This window comes from Heterocephalus glaber, unplaced genomic scaffold (genome assembly GCF_053883595.1).
Source record: "Heterocephalus glaber isolate CG9 unplaced genomic scaffold, H.glaber_assembly_v1.0 deba00001561, whole genome shotgun sequence".
NCBI classification, from domain to species: domain Eukaryota; kingdom Metazoa; phylum Chordata; class Mammalia; order Rodentia; family Bathyergidae; genus Heterocephalus; species Heterocephalus glaber.
The window spans coordinates 13,090,868-13,106,883 of NW_028258349.1; the positions used below are offsets into that span (position 1 = coordinate 13,090,868).

Genomic DNA, 16,016 nt, shown 5'->3' on the forward strand with positions numbered 1-16,016 from the left:
TAAAATGTAATCTTCATAACTGCAATAAGAAGAGAGAAGATAATTCTGTGGAGGGAAATTATTCAAGGCAGGAGGAGTAAAATTACCAGTCTTATTTGGTTTTCTATTTCTATTGGGTACACGAATTGTCATTTGAGAACTGAGAGTATATGCTAAGCTCCTCGGGGAACAATAATGTGTTTGGAGAGGGACCAGGGAAAAAACAAGATAAATTACTGCATTTCAGCTTGAATTGCTATGTAGATTACAAGAAAATAAGGATGAATAATAAGGACCATTTGCTTACTAATGGTCATGAAATTACATTCAGCTGTAACTGTATGTAAAGTTCACTTGGAAGAAGTATACAGGGATAGTCTTGGATCTAGACACACCATGTAGGTCTGTGGCTTCAAAATGCACAAACTGGAGGTGATTTTTGGTCATCTCTTGCTTAATATGCTTCATTTTCAAAGAAAGTTGAGGTGGAGTCAAAATTTGAGTGCTGTTCCTAGCATGATCAAAGTTTGGGTTAAATTCACCAGCCAGAGCATGGGTTGCTATTTTAGGAGGTGATGTTTTTGTGGCTATAGTCGGATATTGGCCGTCCTTGTCATTGTTTGACAGATGAGATTCAGCTGGTTTGCTCGAGTCTCCCAGTCTGTGGCACAGAGTTTGCTTTCTGGTCCTCTCATTTGATGTGGATGTGTTCATTTCTCCTGCTTGAGTGGTTTGGTAACTTTCTTTCTTGTCCTTCTTACTTTACTGATCCTGCTGGCTTCAGCCTCACTACCTCCATCTTTCATTGTGTCCTAGTAGCGACAGGATATGAATCCAGCCAGATGGCCCCAGAGCCCTGTGGGCCAAGCACGTGGCCCACCCCAGGGACACTGGGAAATGCCTGTGTATCTTTTTGTGCCAGTACCATGCTGATTTTGTTAATATGTCTTTATGATATGATTTGAAATATGGTATTTTGATGCCTCCAGACTCTTTTTTTTAGTTCCCATTAAGTTTATTGGTATATTTTAGGTATAAAATACAGTTACATTCATCACTGGGATCCTGTACTTTTACATGAGTATCTTGGTACTTATTTTTTTCCTCTTCCCCTGCCCTCCCTACACCTCCTCCACCCTTCCCTATTTCCAAAGACTTTGTTTCCATTTTTTTCCTTTTCTCATATTTTTTCATTTTCCCTTCTTTCCTTTCCCCTACCTCTCCCACTTCCCCTGCTCCCTTAGACCTTTTCTTCCTATTACACAATGTCAGTTATATATTTTTAAATTATAATATCAAGATCTAGGAGACATTACCACAGACTTTACAGAATTTAAAAGGATATAGAAAGCATATTTCAAAAATCTGTTTTGAAATAAATTCGACAACTTGTAAGAAGTACTTTGGAAGAAAAATTAATGAGACTAACTCTGGAGGAAATATAAAATTTGAATAGCACCTATTAAAGAAAGTATAATCCCAGCTTGAAAACCTACCTACATGATAACAACAGGCTCATATATATTTTAACAGATAAATTATATCAATTTAAAGCAGAAAAAAGAAGAAACACTTCTCCCCTCATTTTAGGAAATCAACATTGTGCTAATCCTAAAACTGGATAAAGATAATAGAAGAAAAAAGTATGAACATAGATAGGAATTTGTTTAACAAAACAAACTATTAGAAGTTAGATCTGGCAGTATGTAGAAAGTGGTTTTATTATAGGGATGGCAGTGTTGGTTCAGCATTGGAAGATCCACCCCCAAAAGTCATCGTTTTAACAGAGGAAAGGGAAAAGCCATATGATCCTGTCACTAGTTGGAGAAAAAGTATTGGACTAAATTCTACAGCTGTTCATGATAAAAGCTATCGGGAGGCTAGAAGTAGAACAGAACCTTCTCAACAGATTAAAGACATGTACTCCATACTTCCAGCGAGAATGTCTTATATGAATGGAGAAGATACAATGCTTTCTCCCTAAGGTGGGGAACAAGGACAGATATGCCTACTCTTCATCTGTCCATTAAACTTTGAAACATAGGCCTAAACCAAAATAGTCTGGCAATAAAATGACACAATTAGCAAGGTAGAAGCAAAATCTTTATATGTAGGTGAAATGATCATCTTCAGAGAAAATACTAAGAAATCTCTAGAAGCACCTAGAACTTGTCTTTGAATTTAGTAGGATTAGAGAACACAAGGTATATATAAAAATTCAGGTCTGTGTATACTTGCTATAAATGAAGAATTGGATATTGAAATTTAAAAGTTATGTAGGAGTACAAAGGACCTAGAAAAGTAAAAAGAAAAAGAAAAAAAACCCATTGTTGGAAGACCTTTAGTACCTAATTTTAAGACTTCCTTTAAAGCTACAGTAATCAAGGCAGTGTTGTTGTAAGGAAAGACATATAGATCATTGGAATAAAACAGAGAATCTAGAAATAGAACCATTCATATATGGTCCACTGTGTTTTGAAAGATTATTTAACATTAACATTTTGTAGAATATAAACTCAATTCAAGAGCCGAGGAAGAGACAGTGTTTTCAGCAAATGGCTTTAGAACACCTGGTATCCATATATAAAAAATTAAACTCAACCCTTTATTTCTATACATAAAAATAACTTGAAAGGATCTATGAACCTAAATATGAAAGACTAAAACTATAACACTTTAAGAAGAAATTATAAGGGAAAATGTTCATGAATTTAGGGTAGGCAAGAACTTCCTAGGATACAAAAAACATGATGTATAAAAGAAAAAAAATGATAAATGAGATTCCATCAAAATTTAGAACTTTAAATGACATCATTAAAATGAAAGGTAGTCCTTAAACAGACCATATTTACAATGCATATAACCTATGACCAGAATATATAAAGAACTCTTACAGCTCATTAATAGACAACCCCATTAAAAAGTAGACACAAGAAGATGATAAATAGCCAGTACAGCACAAGGAAAGGTGTGCAACACTAGAATCAGAAAAATACTAATCAGTACAATAACAAGATTGAATTATACACTCATTAAAGTTAAAAGTTTTAAAAGCCTTGTCATGACTTTCTTTTTGTTGTGTTCTCCCCCTTTGGGTTTAATTTGTCACGATCAACGGATTCATTCTGCTGGGCTTCCTGGGGTTGTGATCCTCATTGTCTTTTCCTAGGATATTGTCTAAAATTTTTTGGAGTGCTGGTTTGGTATCCATGAAGTTCCTAAGGTGCTCTTTATCATGAAAGTATCTTATTTCTCCATCAATTTTGAAAGATAGTTTTGCAGGGTACATCAATCTGGGTTGGAGGCTGTTTTCCTTTAGGGCTTGAAATATGTCACTCCAAGCTCTTCTTGCCTTGAGGGTTTGCACTGAGAAGTCTGCTGTGATTCTAATGGGCTTTCCTTCATATGTGATTTGTTTCTTTTCTCTCACTGCTTGCAGAATTTTGTTCTTCTGTTGGGTTTCTGGAATCCTAACTATTATATGCCTATGTGTACACTTTTTTTGATCAAAGCTAGTTCTTTTCCCCTGCTTGGGAAGTTTTCTGCCATCACTTCTGTAAACAGGTTTTTTTATGTCATCTGCACTCTTTCCTGTTTCTTCATTGACTCCAATCAGTCTTATGTTACTCTTCTTTGCATTGTCTAGCAGCTGCTGGATTGCTTTCTTGTGGTCCCTTACAATTTTAAAGCAATTTTTCTTTTCCTGGTCACTAATTGCAATCTTATCTTCTATATCTGAAATTCTGTCCTCACATTGCTTCATTCTGCTGCATAGACTTTCAATGGAGTTTTTAATCTGGAAATCTGTTTGTATCTGTTTTATGGATTCCATTTGTTTCCTATATTGAGATTCCATCATATTCCTCAGCTCCTCTATTTTTTTTATCTGTGTCCTCTTGAGATTTATTAATAATGTATTGCACTATGGGCACAATCTCTGCTGTTATGTGAGAAATTATTTCTGATTTCATTTTTTCCAGATCCTCTTTTGTTGCCAGTTCATGGAGTCCGGGTGGTTGAGTATCAGATTGTTCCATCTCATTTCCCTTTGGGGTTGCTCTAGGTGATGTGGAAATCTGTTTTTGAGGCTTGTTTTCGGGTCTTCTCATTTCCACGGTGGCGGGGGGGGGGGCGGTGCGGGCGCTGGCGCCTGCGCACCTCACCTCCTCTGCCCTGGAAGCGGTGTAATGATGGCCCTCCAGTCTTACTCTTTTTGCTTTGACTATTCTATGTCTTTTGTTTTTCCATATGAATTTTAAGTTTTAAAAAAAATTCTGTGTAGAATGTTATTGATATTTGGATGAAGATTGCAGTGAATCTGTAGATTACTTTGGTAATGTGGTTACCAAATGTTAATTTTACCAGTCTGTAAACATGGGAGGTCTTTCCATCACCTAATGTCATTTTCAATTTTTATTTCTTTCTTTTTTGTTGTACTGGGGATTAAACTGAGGTCCTTGCACTTTTGAGGCAGGTGGCAGAACCACTGAGCTAAATCCTCAGCCCTAGCTTTTTTTTTTTTTAAGTACTGGGGATGGAACTCAGGTCCTTGCACTTGCACAGCAGGTGGCGAAACCATTGAGCTAAATCCCTGGCCCCATCTTCAATTTTTTTCAGGGTTCTAAAACTTCCATTGTAGAGGTCTTTCACCTCCTTGGTTAGGTTGATCCCTAGGTATTTTATTTTTTCAAGCTATTGTGATGTAATATTTTTCCTGGTTTATTTCTTAGCTAGTCCATTATTGGTATATAAAAAAGATGATTTTAAAATGTTGATTTTATGTCCTGCTACTTTGCTGAATTAATTTGTAAGCTCTGAAAAATCTTCTGGTGTAGTCTTTAGGGTCTTCCTAAGCATAGGATCATCTCATCTGCAGACAAGGATAATTTGACTTCTTCCTTTTCTACTTGTATCCCTTTTATTTCTCTCTTTTGCCTAATTGCTCTAGTTCAAATTTCAAGAAAAAAATATTTTTTTAAACAGGATCTCACCATGTAGTCCAGGATGGCCTTGAACTCACTGTGTAGCCCAGGCTGGTCTTGAACTCATGGCAATCCTCCTGCCTCAGCCTCCTGAGTGCTGTCAAAAACTATATTGAGTATGAGTTGTGAGAGTGAACATCTTTGCCTTATTCCTGATTTTAGAGGAAAAGCTTTGTTTTTCCCCATTCAGAATGATGTTGATTGTGGGTTTGTCATATATAGCCTTTATTATATTGAGGAATGATCTTTCAATACCAAATTTCTTGAAGGATTTTTTTTGGGGGTACCGAGGATCAAACTTGGAACCTTGTGCTTGCAAGGCAGGCACAGTGCCACTGAGCTAAATCCCTGGTCCGTTTGAAGGATCTTATCATGAATGTATGTTGAATTTTGTCACAGGCTTTTTCTGTGCCAATTGAGATGTGTGATTTTTATCCTTAATTCTACTTACATGTTGTATTGTTTATTGAATTACCTATATTATATCATCCTTGCATTCCTGAAATGAAGTCAACTTGATTATAGTGTATGATATTTTAACTGTGTTGTTGAACTTGCTTTGCAATCATTGTTGTTTTTCTTTTTTTCCTGGTACCGGGGATCAAACTCAGGACCTTGTGCTTGTGAGGCAGGTGCTGTGCCACTGAGCTAAATCCCCAGCCATGCAATCATTTGTATTAAGGATTGTTTGTGTGTTTGTTTGTTTGTTTGTTTGATGCTGGGGATAGAACATGGTGCTGTGGCATGTGTTCTACCACTGAGCTACAGCCCCATCTTATCTCTACAAGCAGGGCATGGCTGTCCAGTGTGTGCACTGTCCTTTCATTTTCCCACAACAGCACTTTTGAAAAGTTTCTTGCAATTTAAGAACATCTAGCATAGCCCCTCATCACTGATGAAAGTCAATAAGGATGACTTTTTCTCTAGTCGTATAGTTGCATTTCTGGACAACCAGTTTTGCAATTTTCTTTTTTAAGAATAGGAAAATGTATTGGGGAATAGGAATGTGGAATAAGAATAGCTCCTGAGAGACAAGAGTGGTCATAAATGAGTTGCCTTGTATTAAGATTTTTGTATGTTCATTTAGGATATTGTTCTATTGTTTAGTTTTCTTTTCTTCTTCTTTTTTGTTGGTATGTTCTTGTCCCAGTTTCAGTATCAGGGTTATGTTGGCCTCATAGAGTTTGGAAACATTCCTTCTCTGTCTCTTTTATTGAATAATCTGAGGAGCATTGGTGTTAGTTCTTCTTTAAAGGTCTGATAAAATTCAGCCACAAACCCAACTTGTTCTGGCCTTTTCTTTGTTGGGAGATTTTTTTATTACTGCTTAAATCTCATTGCTTGATATTGTTCTGTTTAGTTTTTTTTATATCCTCTTGGTTCAGTTTTGGTAGATTATATGTGTCTAGAAATTTACTCATTTCTTCTAGATTCTCCAATTTATAGGAATATAGTACCTAATAATCCTCTGAATTTCAATGGTGTCAGTTGTAACATCATCTTTTTCATCTCTAATTTTATTGAGTCTTCTCTTTCTTTTGGTTAGCTTGGCTAAGGGTGTATCAATCTTGTTTTTTCTTTTTTTCAGGACCATGGATCAAACTCAGGACGTTGTGCTTGCCAGGCAGGCACAGCACCACTGAGCTACATGCCGAGCCCTATCAATCTTATCTTTCCAAAGAACCAATACTTTGTTTTACTGATCCTGTGTATTGTTCTTTTACTCTTTATCTCAATAAATTCAGCTCTAATTTTTTTCCTTCTGTTGAGTTTGGTTTGGGTTTTTTCCCCAAAAGCCTTGAGATGCATGATTAAGTTATTTGAAATCGCTCTGAATTTTTTATGTCAGCAGTCATAGCTGTAAACTTTCTTCTTAGAACTGTCTTTGCTATATCTCAGGGATTCTGGTATGTTGTATTTACATTTTCATCTGATTCCAGAAAAATTTAATGTCTTTCCTGATTTCTTCAATGATCAGTGGATTATTCAAAGGTGAATTGTTTAATTTCAATGTTTTTGTATAGTTTCTGTTGCTGTTGATTTCTAGTTTCATTCCAGTATAATCTGATAAATGCAAGAAATTATTTCAATTTTTTGTCTTGTTAAGGCTTGCATTATGGCCTAAAATATGATATTATGAAGAATATTCCATGAACTGCTAAATAAATATATATTCTGTATTTGTTGGAGGTAATGTTCTGTAGATATCTGTTAAGTTCATTTGATCTACAGTGTAGTTTAGCTCTCATGTTTCTTAGGGGTTTTTTTTGTCTGAATGACCTATATATTGTTGAGAGTAGAATATTAATGTTACCTACTACTAATGTATTGGTACCTACATGTACCTTACGTTTGGTAGTGTTTGTCTTATGAAATTTGTCTAACTAATGTTTGGTGCATATATATTTACAACTGTTACATCTTCTTAGTGGATTCTTCTCTTTAGCAATATGTAGTTGTCTTCTGTCTTAGTTACTTTTGTTTTGTGGGGTTTTTTGGTTTTTCTCAGTACCGGGGATCGAACTCCAGAACTTGCAATTGCAAGGCAGGTGCCACTGAGCTAAATCCCCAGCCCTGTCTTAGTTACTTTTATCCTTGCTGAGACAAAATACCCAGCACCCACAAGTTAAGGGAAGAAAGGTTTATTTAGATCACACTTTGTAGAGGTTTCATTCCATAGTCAGTTGCTTCCAAAGCAGGGCAGCATAGCAGAGGAGCATCACAGAGGAGAAACAGTTCATGGCCCAGCAGGGCAGGAAGAAGGCAACAAGCAGCAGCCTGCTTTCCCTCTCTCCCTTTATATATCATCCAGGATGTAAGCCTATTAATTGGTGCCACCCACACCCAAAATGTGTCTTCCATTGACCACACCCTTAATCCCAGTATCACACTCTTAATCCACATTCACACACACTAATTCAGCCACCTTCAAAATTCCCCACCTATGACTGCATGAGGCTTGAGGGGACGTTTAGATATAAACTATAATGCCTTCTTTGTCTTGCTCAATTTTGTCTTGAAGTTTGCTTTGTCAGATATGAATATGGATACTCCTGCTTGCTTTCAGGTATGAAATATTTTGTATGAAATATTGTTTCCCATCTTTTCACTTTCAGTTTGTATATGTCTTTGCTTGTTGTGGTGGATTAACCAATGGTCAACTTGGAACGCCCAGCTGAACTGAATCAGTGTGGTTTGAGCATGGAAGACCCACCTAAGAATTGTTGTCAACAGCATAAAAAGAGACCTGGAGGGGAAGATTGAGGGCTGTTGATTTTCTAGGATAAGCTTGCTGCACTTGATTCTCCTGATGCAAACTTGGCTGTTCTCAGAGGAAGAGGAGCTTGCTGTTCTCGCTAGGGAAGCTCTGATCTTCACCATCAGCGTTGCTTCCTGGCTGCAATGTAGATCCCTCACCCTGGTGGCACATATCCTTCACACCACTGGCACAGGTTTTCTGGCTTCCACCATTGGCCTTTGGGCCTTCCACATGTAGACAAGCATGAGACATTGCCATGGGTTCTAGGCCACTTGCTGGACTTATGGAGGACATTGCCTTGAACTCTAGGCCTTCAGCTGCACTTGTGTGGGGAATTACTATGGGATCCAGGCCCTTGCCTGGATTCTTTGGGTCTCTAGTGTGCAGCTAATGCACTCCTCTGCATTTGACTTTTTGGGTAAATATTATAAAATAATCCTATAAATTATGTGTCCTGTATTAAATCTATTTCCCTTGCAAAACTCCAACTACAACACTTGTGAAGTATGTTTTTTGAAAGCAGTAGAGCTGGATCTATTTTTTAATCCAATCCACCATTTTGTGTCTTTTTTTTTTCTTTTGGTACCGGGGATTGAACTCAGGACCTTGCACTTGCAAGGCAGGCGGCAGCACCACTGAGCTAAATCCCTGGCCATAGTTTGTGTCTTTTAATTGAAGAATTAAGACCATTTACATTCAGAGTTATTATAGAAAGGTATGTGCTAATTCCTGTATTTTTGTTGTTTTTCTAATGTTTGATTCATTCCCAATTCTTAATAGCTTATCTGTTCTTCCTCTTTTGTGTATGGGATTATTCTAAGTATCTTTTGCAATGCTGGCTTAGTGGTCATAACCTTCTTTAGTTTATCTTGGAAGGTCTTTATTTCTCCTTCAGTTTTTTTCATAACTTGGGATTGAACTGAGACACATCCTCTGCCCTTTTTAAGTTTTTGAGACAGGGTCTCATTAAATTGTTAAATTTGCCAGGCTGGGCTTGAACTTGCAATCTTCCTGCTTCAGCCTCCCAGAGAATATAGGTGTGCCATATCATGCCCAGCTATTCCTTCAATTTTGAACATAGCTTTGCTGGATTTAGTAATCTGGATTGGCATGTATATTTGATTTTATATAAAAAGATAAAACAACAGTACATTATGGTCTAGTACATGCAATGCCATAGACAAGTGACCAAAGCTAAAGATTATATTTAAACATAATGTTTAATTCAAAAGATGCCCTGTATTATGCCCATCTCCCAAGTCCAGTTGTTTTCAAATCTAGCTACACCTTAAAATTACCCAAAGATATTTTATTAAAATAACAATGTATATGCCCACTCTCGGCAATTCTGGTTTGATTTTCCTAGGGTAAGAGTTTCTTTTTTTCTTTTTCCTTTTCAAACTTCAAGTGTAGCAACTTATGAGCTCACAACTTGAGTCAGTTATACTGTGAACTCACTATATTTGGTTTGAGATCAGCCAGACCAGTAACAGTGGCAGGGGAAAATGATAACCTACTATGTAGGATGGACACCTATCTTATTCCACAGGAAGCCTCCATAAATAACTTTTTCAGGGACAATGAGCAGCAAACTGTCACAAATCACCAGCCATGTAAAGCAACAGAATTACAAGAGTAAGACTCAATAGAAATAATAGATACTGGGGCCAGAGATTTAGCTCAGTGGTTCTGCCACCTGCCTTGCAAGTGGAAGGATCCAAGTTCGATCCCCAGTACCAAAAAAGAAAAAAGAAAGAAAGAAATAATAGATACTATAAGGAGATGGTTGAGGTTTTTTTCATCATTGGGGATTGAACCCAGGAGTGTTCTACCACTGCACTACATATCTAGCCTTTATTTATTTATTTTTAAAATTTTGAGACAGGGCCTTGCTAAATTATTCAGGCAAAATACAAATATGTGATCCTTCTGCTTTAGCCTCCCTTAGTGCTAAGATTATAGGCACGTACCACCTCACCCAGCTACCATAAGTAGATTCTAAATGGAATAGCTTTGAACTAGAGATGTTGCTTTGGTATGGGTTCAAGGCTAGGGAGTCTTATGGTAGCCTTTGTTCTACTCTTAGCTCACAACTCTGAATCTTCAAGCAGTATGAGTTAACACATTACCGTGACCACCTGGCTTGCTCATCATGATTGGTAAGTAGATAACATGGTATCACTTATTTCCTAAAAACCCTGTCCACCTCTGAAGTCTTTATTGTAGCAGTAAATGCCTTCATTTGGATTATAGGGTTTATTTCCCACTATATCTTCTTTATGTAGTAACATGCTCAATGTTATTTATTTCTAATAAGCATTAATATTCACCCTTTTTATGTACTTGCTGGTCTCAGTGACTGGAAATCTAAGAATTCCATTTCCTAGACTACTTACTACTAAAACTTTGAGCCCAATCTGGTTACTTCCAAAGGTATACTTTCATAATAAGACTTGGAAATAAGAAAGGAGGAAAAGGATTTTCTCCAGCAGTGAAGAAATGTCTGGACTTGACCAGGCATTGGCACCTTTTTTGACTTCTGTAAATAAAACGAGAACAGCCTGAGGTTTTTGTTGTTGGGCATGGAAATGTTGTTATTTTCTTTTTGGAAATGTTGTCTCTCAGAATGAAGGGACAGTTTCTTCCTACCTTAGGCAGCCACCCAACTGAAAAGCCTTAACTTGCAGCTACTACTGACACATTTTATTTTCATGTGAACAACTCATGGGACCCATTAATTTTTTATAAAAGTAAAAAATGTTTATGCTAAATTTTTATTTGTAAATACATTGCATAAGTATTTTTAACTAAAAAATTAATTTCCAAAACACTTAGGAAAAAATTGCTTACAGCGTTGATTATAAATTTGCATTTTATTTTCTTATTCATTAATTTTATTGGTACATTTTAGGTATACAATATGCTGACATTCATTATTGGTAGTTTGAACCTTTACATAATATATCTTGGTTCTTATTTTTTTCCCTCCTTTCTCCTACCCCTCTCTCTTCCCCTTTCCCTTTGCTCCATTTCTTCCTATTTCACATTATCGATTATAGCTTTCAGTCCTTATTTACACTTTCAGTTTCTCACACTAGAGAAGCTATTTGGTATTTACACGTGTGTCCTATTTATTTCACTTAAGAGTATGGCCTCACTGTGCATCCACTTAGCTATAAATGTCTCTAATTTCTCATTTTTAATGGCTGAGTAGTACTCCATTTTATTAAAAACCCCTGTTTTATTTATACAGGCTCTAGTTGATGGGCAATTGGGTTGCTTTCAAGTTTTAGCTATTACAAATTGTGCTTCTATGGACATGGTTGCACATATATCACTGTGGTATGATTCTTTTAATTCTTAAGGGAAGATACGCAGCAGGGGAATAGCTGGATCAAATGGGACTTCCAGTCCTAGTTCTTTGAGGTATCTCCATACTGACTTCCACAGTGGTTGCACCGTCTACACTCACACTAGCAGTGGAACAGTGTTCCTTGTTCCCCACAGCCCTGACAGCATTTGTTATTGGTTGATTTCACGATAGCAGCCATTCTTTCTGGGGTGAGGTGGAATCTCAGTGTTGTTTTCATTTGCATCTCTTGAATGACCAGTGATCTTGAACATTTTTTCATATGTTTATTTGCTATTTCTACTTCTTTGTCTGAGAAATGTCTGTTCATTTCAGATGCCCATTTTTGGATTGGGTCTTTACATTTGGGAGGTCTGATTTTTTAAAGTTCTTTATATATTCTAGATAGTAGAACTTTGTCTGAGGAACAGCTGGTAAAATGTGGGTTGTCTCTTCACTCTGTTGGTGGTTTCTCTTGCTGTGCAGAAGCTTTTTAATAAGAAGAGATCCCACTTGTTGAGTCTTTGTGCTAGTTCATATGTAACTGAGGTACTGTTCATGAAATCTTTTCCTATGCCAATGTCTTCAAGAGTTCGACCTAACTTCTGTTCCAGCTGGTTCAGTGTTTCTGTTTTAATATTTAGATTTTGAATTCATTTCAACTTTACTTTAGTGCATGGTAAGAAATATAGGTCTACTTTTAATCTTTGGCAAGCTGAAACCCAATTTTTCCAGCACCATTTATTAAAGAGGCTATCTTTCCTCCAGTGAGGGTGTTTGGCTCCTTTGTCAAAGATGAGATAGATGGCTCACCATCTCTGGAGTTGTTTCTGCATCTTCTAATATGTTCTACTGATCCTCGGGTCTGTTTCTTTGCCAGTACCATGCTGTTTTTATCACAGTAGCTTGGTAGTATAGTTTCAAGTTGGGGATTGTGATACCCCCTACCTTGTCTTTGTTACCTACAATTGCTTTTGCTATTCTAGGTCTCTTCTGGTTCCAAATGAATTTTTGGATTGTTTTCTCAAGGTCTGTGAAGTATACTGTTGGAGTTTTGGAAGTATGGCCATTTTCACTATATTGGCTCTTCCTACCCAGGAACAAGGGATATCTTTCCATTTTCTTATATCCTCTTCAATCTCCTTCTTCAGAGTGCTATAGTTTTCAGAGGAGAGGTCTTAAATTTCTTTTGTTAGGTTGATTCCTAGGTATTTCATTTTTTTTTTGATGCTATCGTAAAAGGAGTTGTTTCTCCAGTTCCTCTCTCAGTGAGTCTTGTTCATGTACAGGAAAGCTATTGATTTTTGTGTTGACTTTGTATCCAGCTACTCTACTGAATTTGGTTATTAAGTCTAGAAGACTTCTGGTGGAGTTCTTGGGGTCTTCTATATAGAGTATCATGTTGTCTGCAAATAATGACAGTTTAACTTCTTTGTTTTCTATCTTTATTCCATTTCTTTCTGTTGTCTAATTGCCACGGCTAATGTTGCCAAAACTACATTGAACAGGAGTGGTGATAGTGGACATCCTTGTCTTGCTCCTGATTTTCGCATGAAGGATTTCAGTTTTTGACCATTTAGAATGATATTGGCTGTTGGTTTTTCATAGATGGCTTTTATCAGGTTGAGACAGAGAACAAATTTGCATTTTATAAGTATCACATTGGATAGAAGTTTTTCTATCCTTTCTGCTGGGACATACAGCATATCTTTTTCTTTTGGTTTTGTAAATAGGTTGTCTGGGCTCTTCTGTAGCAGGAATCTGCATTTCCAGGATTTCTGCTAAAAGTTTTCATACTTTTATGGGTGCCTTTTAAGGGGCCATTCTGGAATGCACATTTTCCTCAATTAACTGCATCCCAAGGGTTTTAATAAAATCAGAATGTTTTATTATCTCACCTCATTGTACAAACTGGTAAGATATTCAGTAGTTAACACTCATAACATTTTAAATGGCATAAAAAATTGTCATTGGCCAATGGTTGGTTCTCTTGGACACTGAATATCATGAACATTTTCCATCTAAAGCATCAACTCCAGATTTTGGGTCATTATAAAAGTGAGTAATTTCAGGTTTTTTGGTTTGTGAACAGAATAGCTGTAGTGCATATTTGATATTAATATGACATTTTTACCTTTTTTGTTACATACAAAACTAATGTACTGATAGCAGAAAATCCAAATACTAATGACTGAACAGTTTGTTTTCTATTTAGTAAAACTTCAGGAGTTATAGCCCTCTTTTTTTTATTCAAAGAGCCTACATAGGTCAAGTTTTTCTTTTTCAGTTCATCAAGAAGTTCCATTCAGTTTTATCAGTTGTCACCCATAATATCTCTTTTAGTACTTTCGATACATTTTACAAGCCTAAGAACAACTCTTGTAGCATTTGATAAGGTGGATTTGGCTGGATTAGCTGTCTTTACTTCAGTACCAGCATATATTTCTGCATTTAGCATATAATGAGTCTTAGCATAAGCTAAAATGTGCACCTTTTTGTTAGTTTGTTAGGCATAAACATTCCAAAACCACATTTTCCTCGAAATGGTACTAGCATCTCATCTAAGTTAGGTGAAATTCAGAATACCATGACTTCAATCAGCGACAAATTCATCAAATAAGTCTGAGACAGCAACTAACTTATTTATCTTGACTCTCTCTTTTCTAGTTTCGACATTATCAAATCTAAGGCAACCTACTAAAAATAAAAATGGGGCCGGACTCAGAGCAGCACGAAAAATGGGTCTTCCTGTTCCATCTGTTGCCCACACTGAATGCATATCTTCATGGCCAGACTTAAAAATAGTGAAAACTCTATTAAAACTTAGGTTAGTGCTTTAACACAGGAAAAAAAAAAAAAAAAACCGGTATCGTATTTACTACCAATGGGTTCTCAGGACCCGATATATTCTTCCCTGTAAAATCATAGACACTGAGCATGAGTCGGGTACGCGCAGTATTAAGTACGCCTCCTGGTGGGAGACTATAGAAACGCCGAGTAATGTTGACAAATTAAGAAAACACAACACTTAAAAAATGCGTGGGGTCTTCAGCATCCCCAGTAGTAGCTGTGGGTTAACAAACCCAAACAGAAACAACTCTGGAAACAAACTAACCCACCAAACTAGCTACAAAGCCAAACCAGGGAACACGGGACGGGGTCTTCAGGAAGAATGCAGACTTGAGGAAGGATCGGGTCCAGAACATAAGAGACTCTCTTTGTCTCCCCGTCCCTGTCCCTGTCCCTTTCCCCCTTCCACCCTCCATTTCTCCCGGCTCCCGCCTCTTAGGGAACAGAAAGCCCAAAGGAATGCTGGCAGTCCTGCCCTCCACGTGACACTAGCAAATCCTCAAGGCAAGCCTCAGAAAGCGCCCTGGCGGGAACTACAGAAACTAGCTTTTGCAGTCTACAAACCCGAAAGACTCCTGATCTCCAACGGCTCAGGATCATATCTCGCGGCAACAGCAGCGACAGTTGTGGCGCGGGCTGGGCGCTGGCGCACGCGCACGAGCAGTGGCGGCGGCAAGCTCTCCCTCCAGGCTGCCAGACAGGGGCCCGGTGGGCTTGGTGGAAGTGGAATAGGATAGTCCAGAGGCACGCCTTTAGCCTTCCTCCCCTGGGACCTGATCCATCCGACTTCTGAATTGCTATTTCAGCGTAGTGGTGACTGAGCTTCACATAAGGTGAACATGCCCAGACCACTATTTTGTGGATTGTATTCCTCAAAAGGTGTCAGATGAGGCCGTGGATGATACTGAGTGAGTAGTGGAATGGGCCTGGCACAGGTGAGAAAGATATTAACTGAAAACTCCTTCACCCTGAATGCATTACATTTTTTTAGGCCGTTCTGGCCCTGGCCTCAAACTGTAGGGGGCCCAGTGTCCAAGAAAAGACTTCCATGAAATGATACACAAATACAAACATAAATACAAGGTATAGCCATGCTTTGTGGGCCTCACGTGGATTGGAGTAGATCTCCAAGAATTTTGTCCTTTAATTGGGAAATGATTTGTTTGTAACATACACAAAAAATACATAAATTAAGGTCCATCAAGGATATATATAGCTATATATTCCATTTTACTGATGTACTGAATTCTCCTTTTTTCCTGGGTACCCAAATTTTCTATTCTCCTTTGCCAGGGTTGTGGTCCTATGACTAAATGAAATGTTATCAGAAGTGATATGTGCAATTTCTTTAAAGTTAATTTCCATAAAAGTATAGAAATTAATTCCAACACATCATTCATTAATTAGAGTTCATGTAAAATGTGTCTATTAAAGTATATACTTTATTTCTAGTTTTGGACCAAGATGCAGTATGAGTAAATAGTAAACAGTGAAAAAAGAGTAACTATAAGATGTAGGGGAACCTAAAGAGTATGCAAAAGCTAAGAGAGAGAGTACTCAATGAAGGATATATTTGGAAGGTAGGCCCTGCTCTCTT

General features: G+C 37.4%; 1 long non-coding RNA gene across 2 annotated transcripts in view; it reads left to right on the forward strand.

The window, feature by feature from the left end:
• Nucleotides 1-15,705, forward strand: part of LOC147824016 (uncharacterized) — a 32,946-nt gene extending 17,241 nt beyond the window's left edge. The window contains exons 2-3 of one of the 2 annotated variants that reach the window (XR_015443106.1): nucleotides 10,307-10,379; nucleotides 14,859-15,705. This is a non-coding gene — a long non-coding RNA (uncharacterized LOC147824016). The other variant, XR_015443105.1, reaches the window with a different exon arrangement.
• Nucleotides 15,706-16,016: the final 311 nt, after the last annotated feature.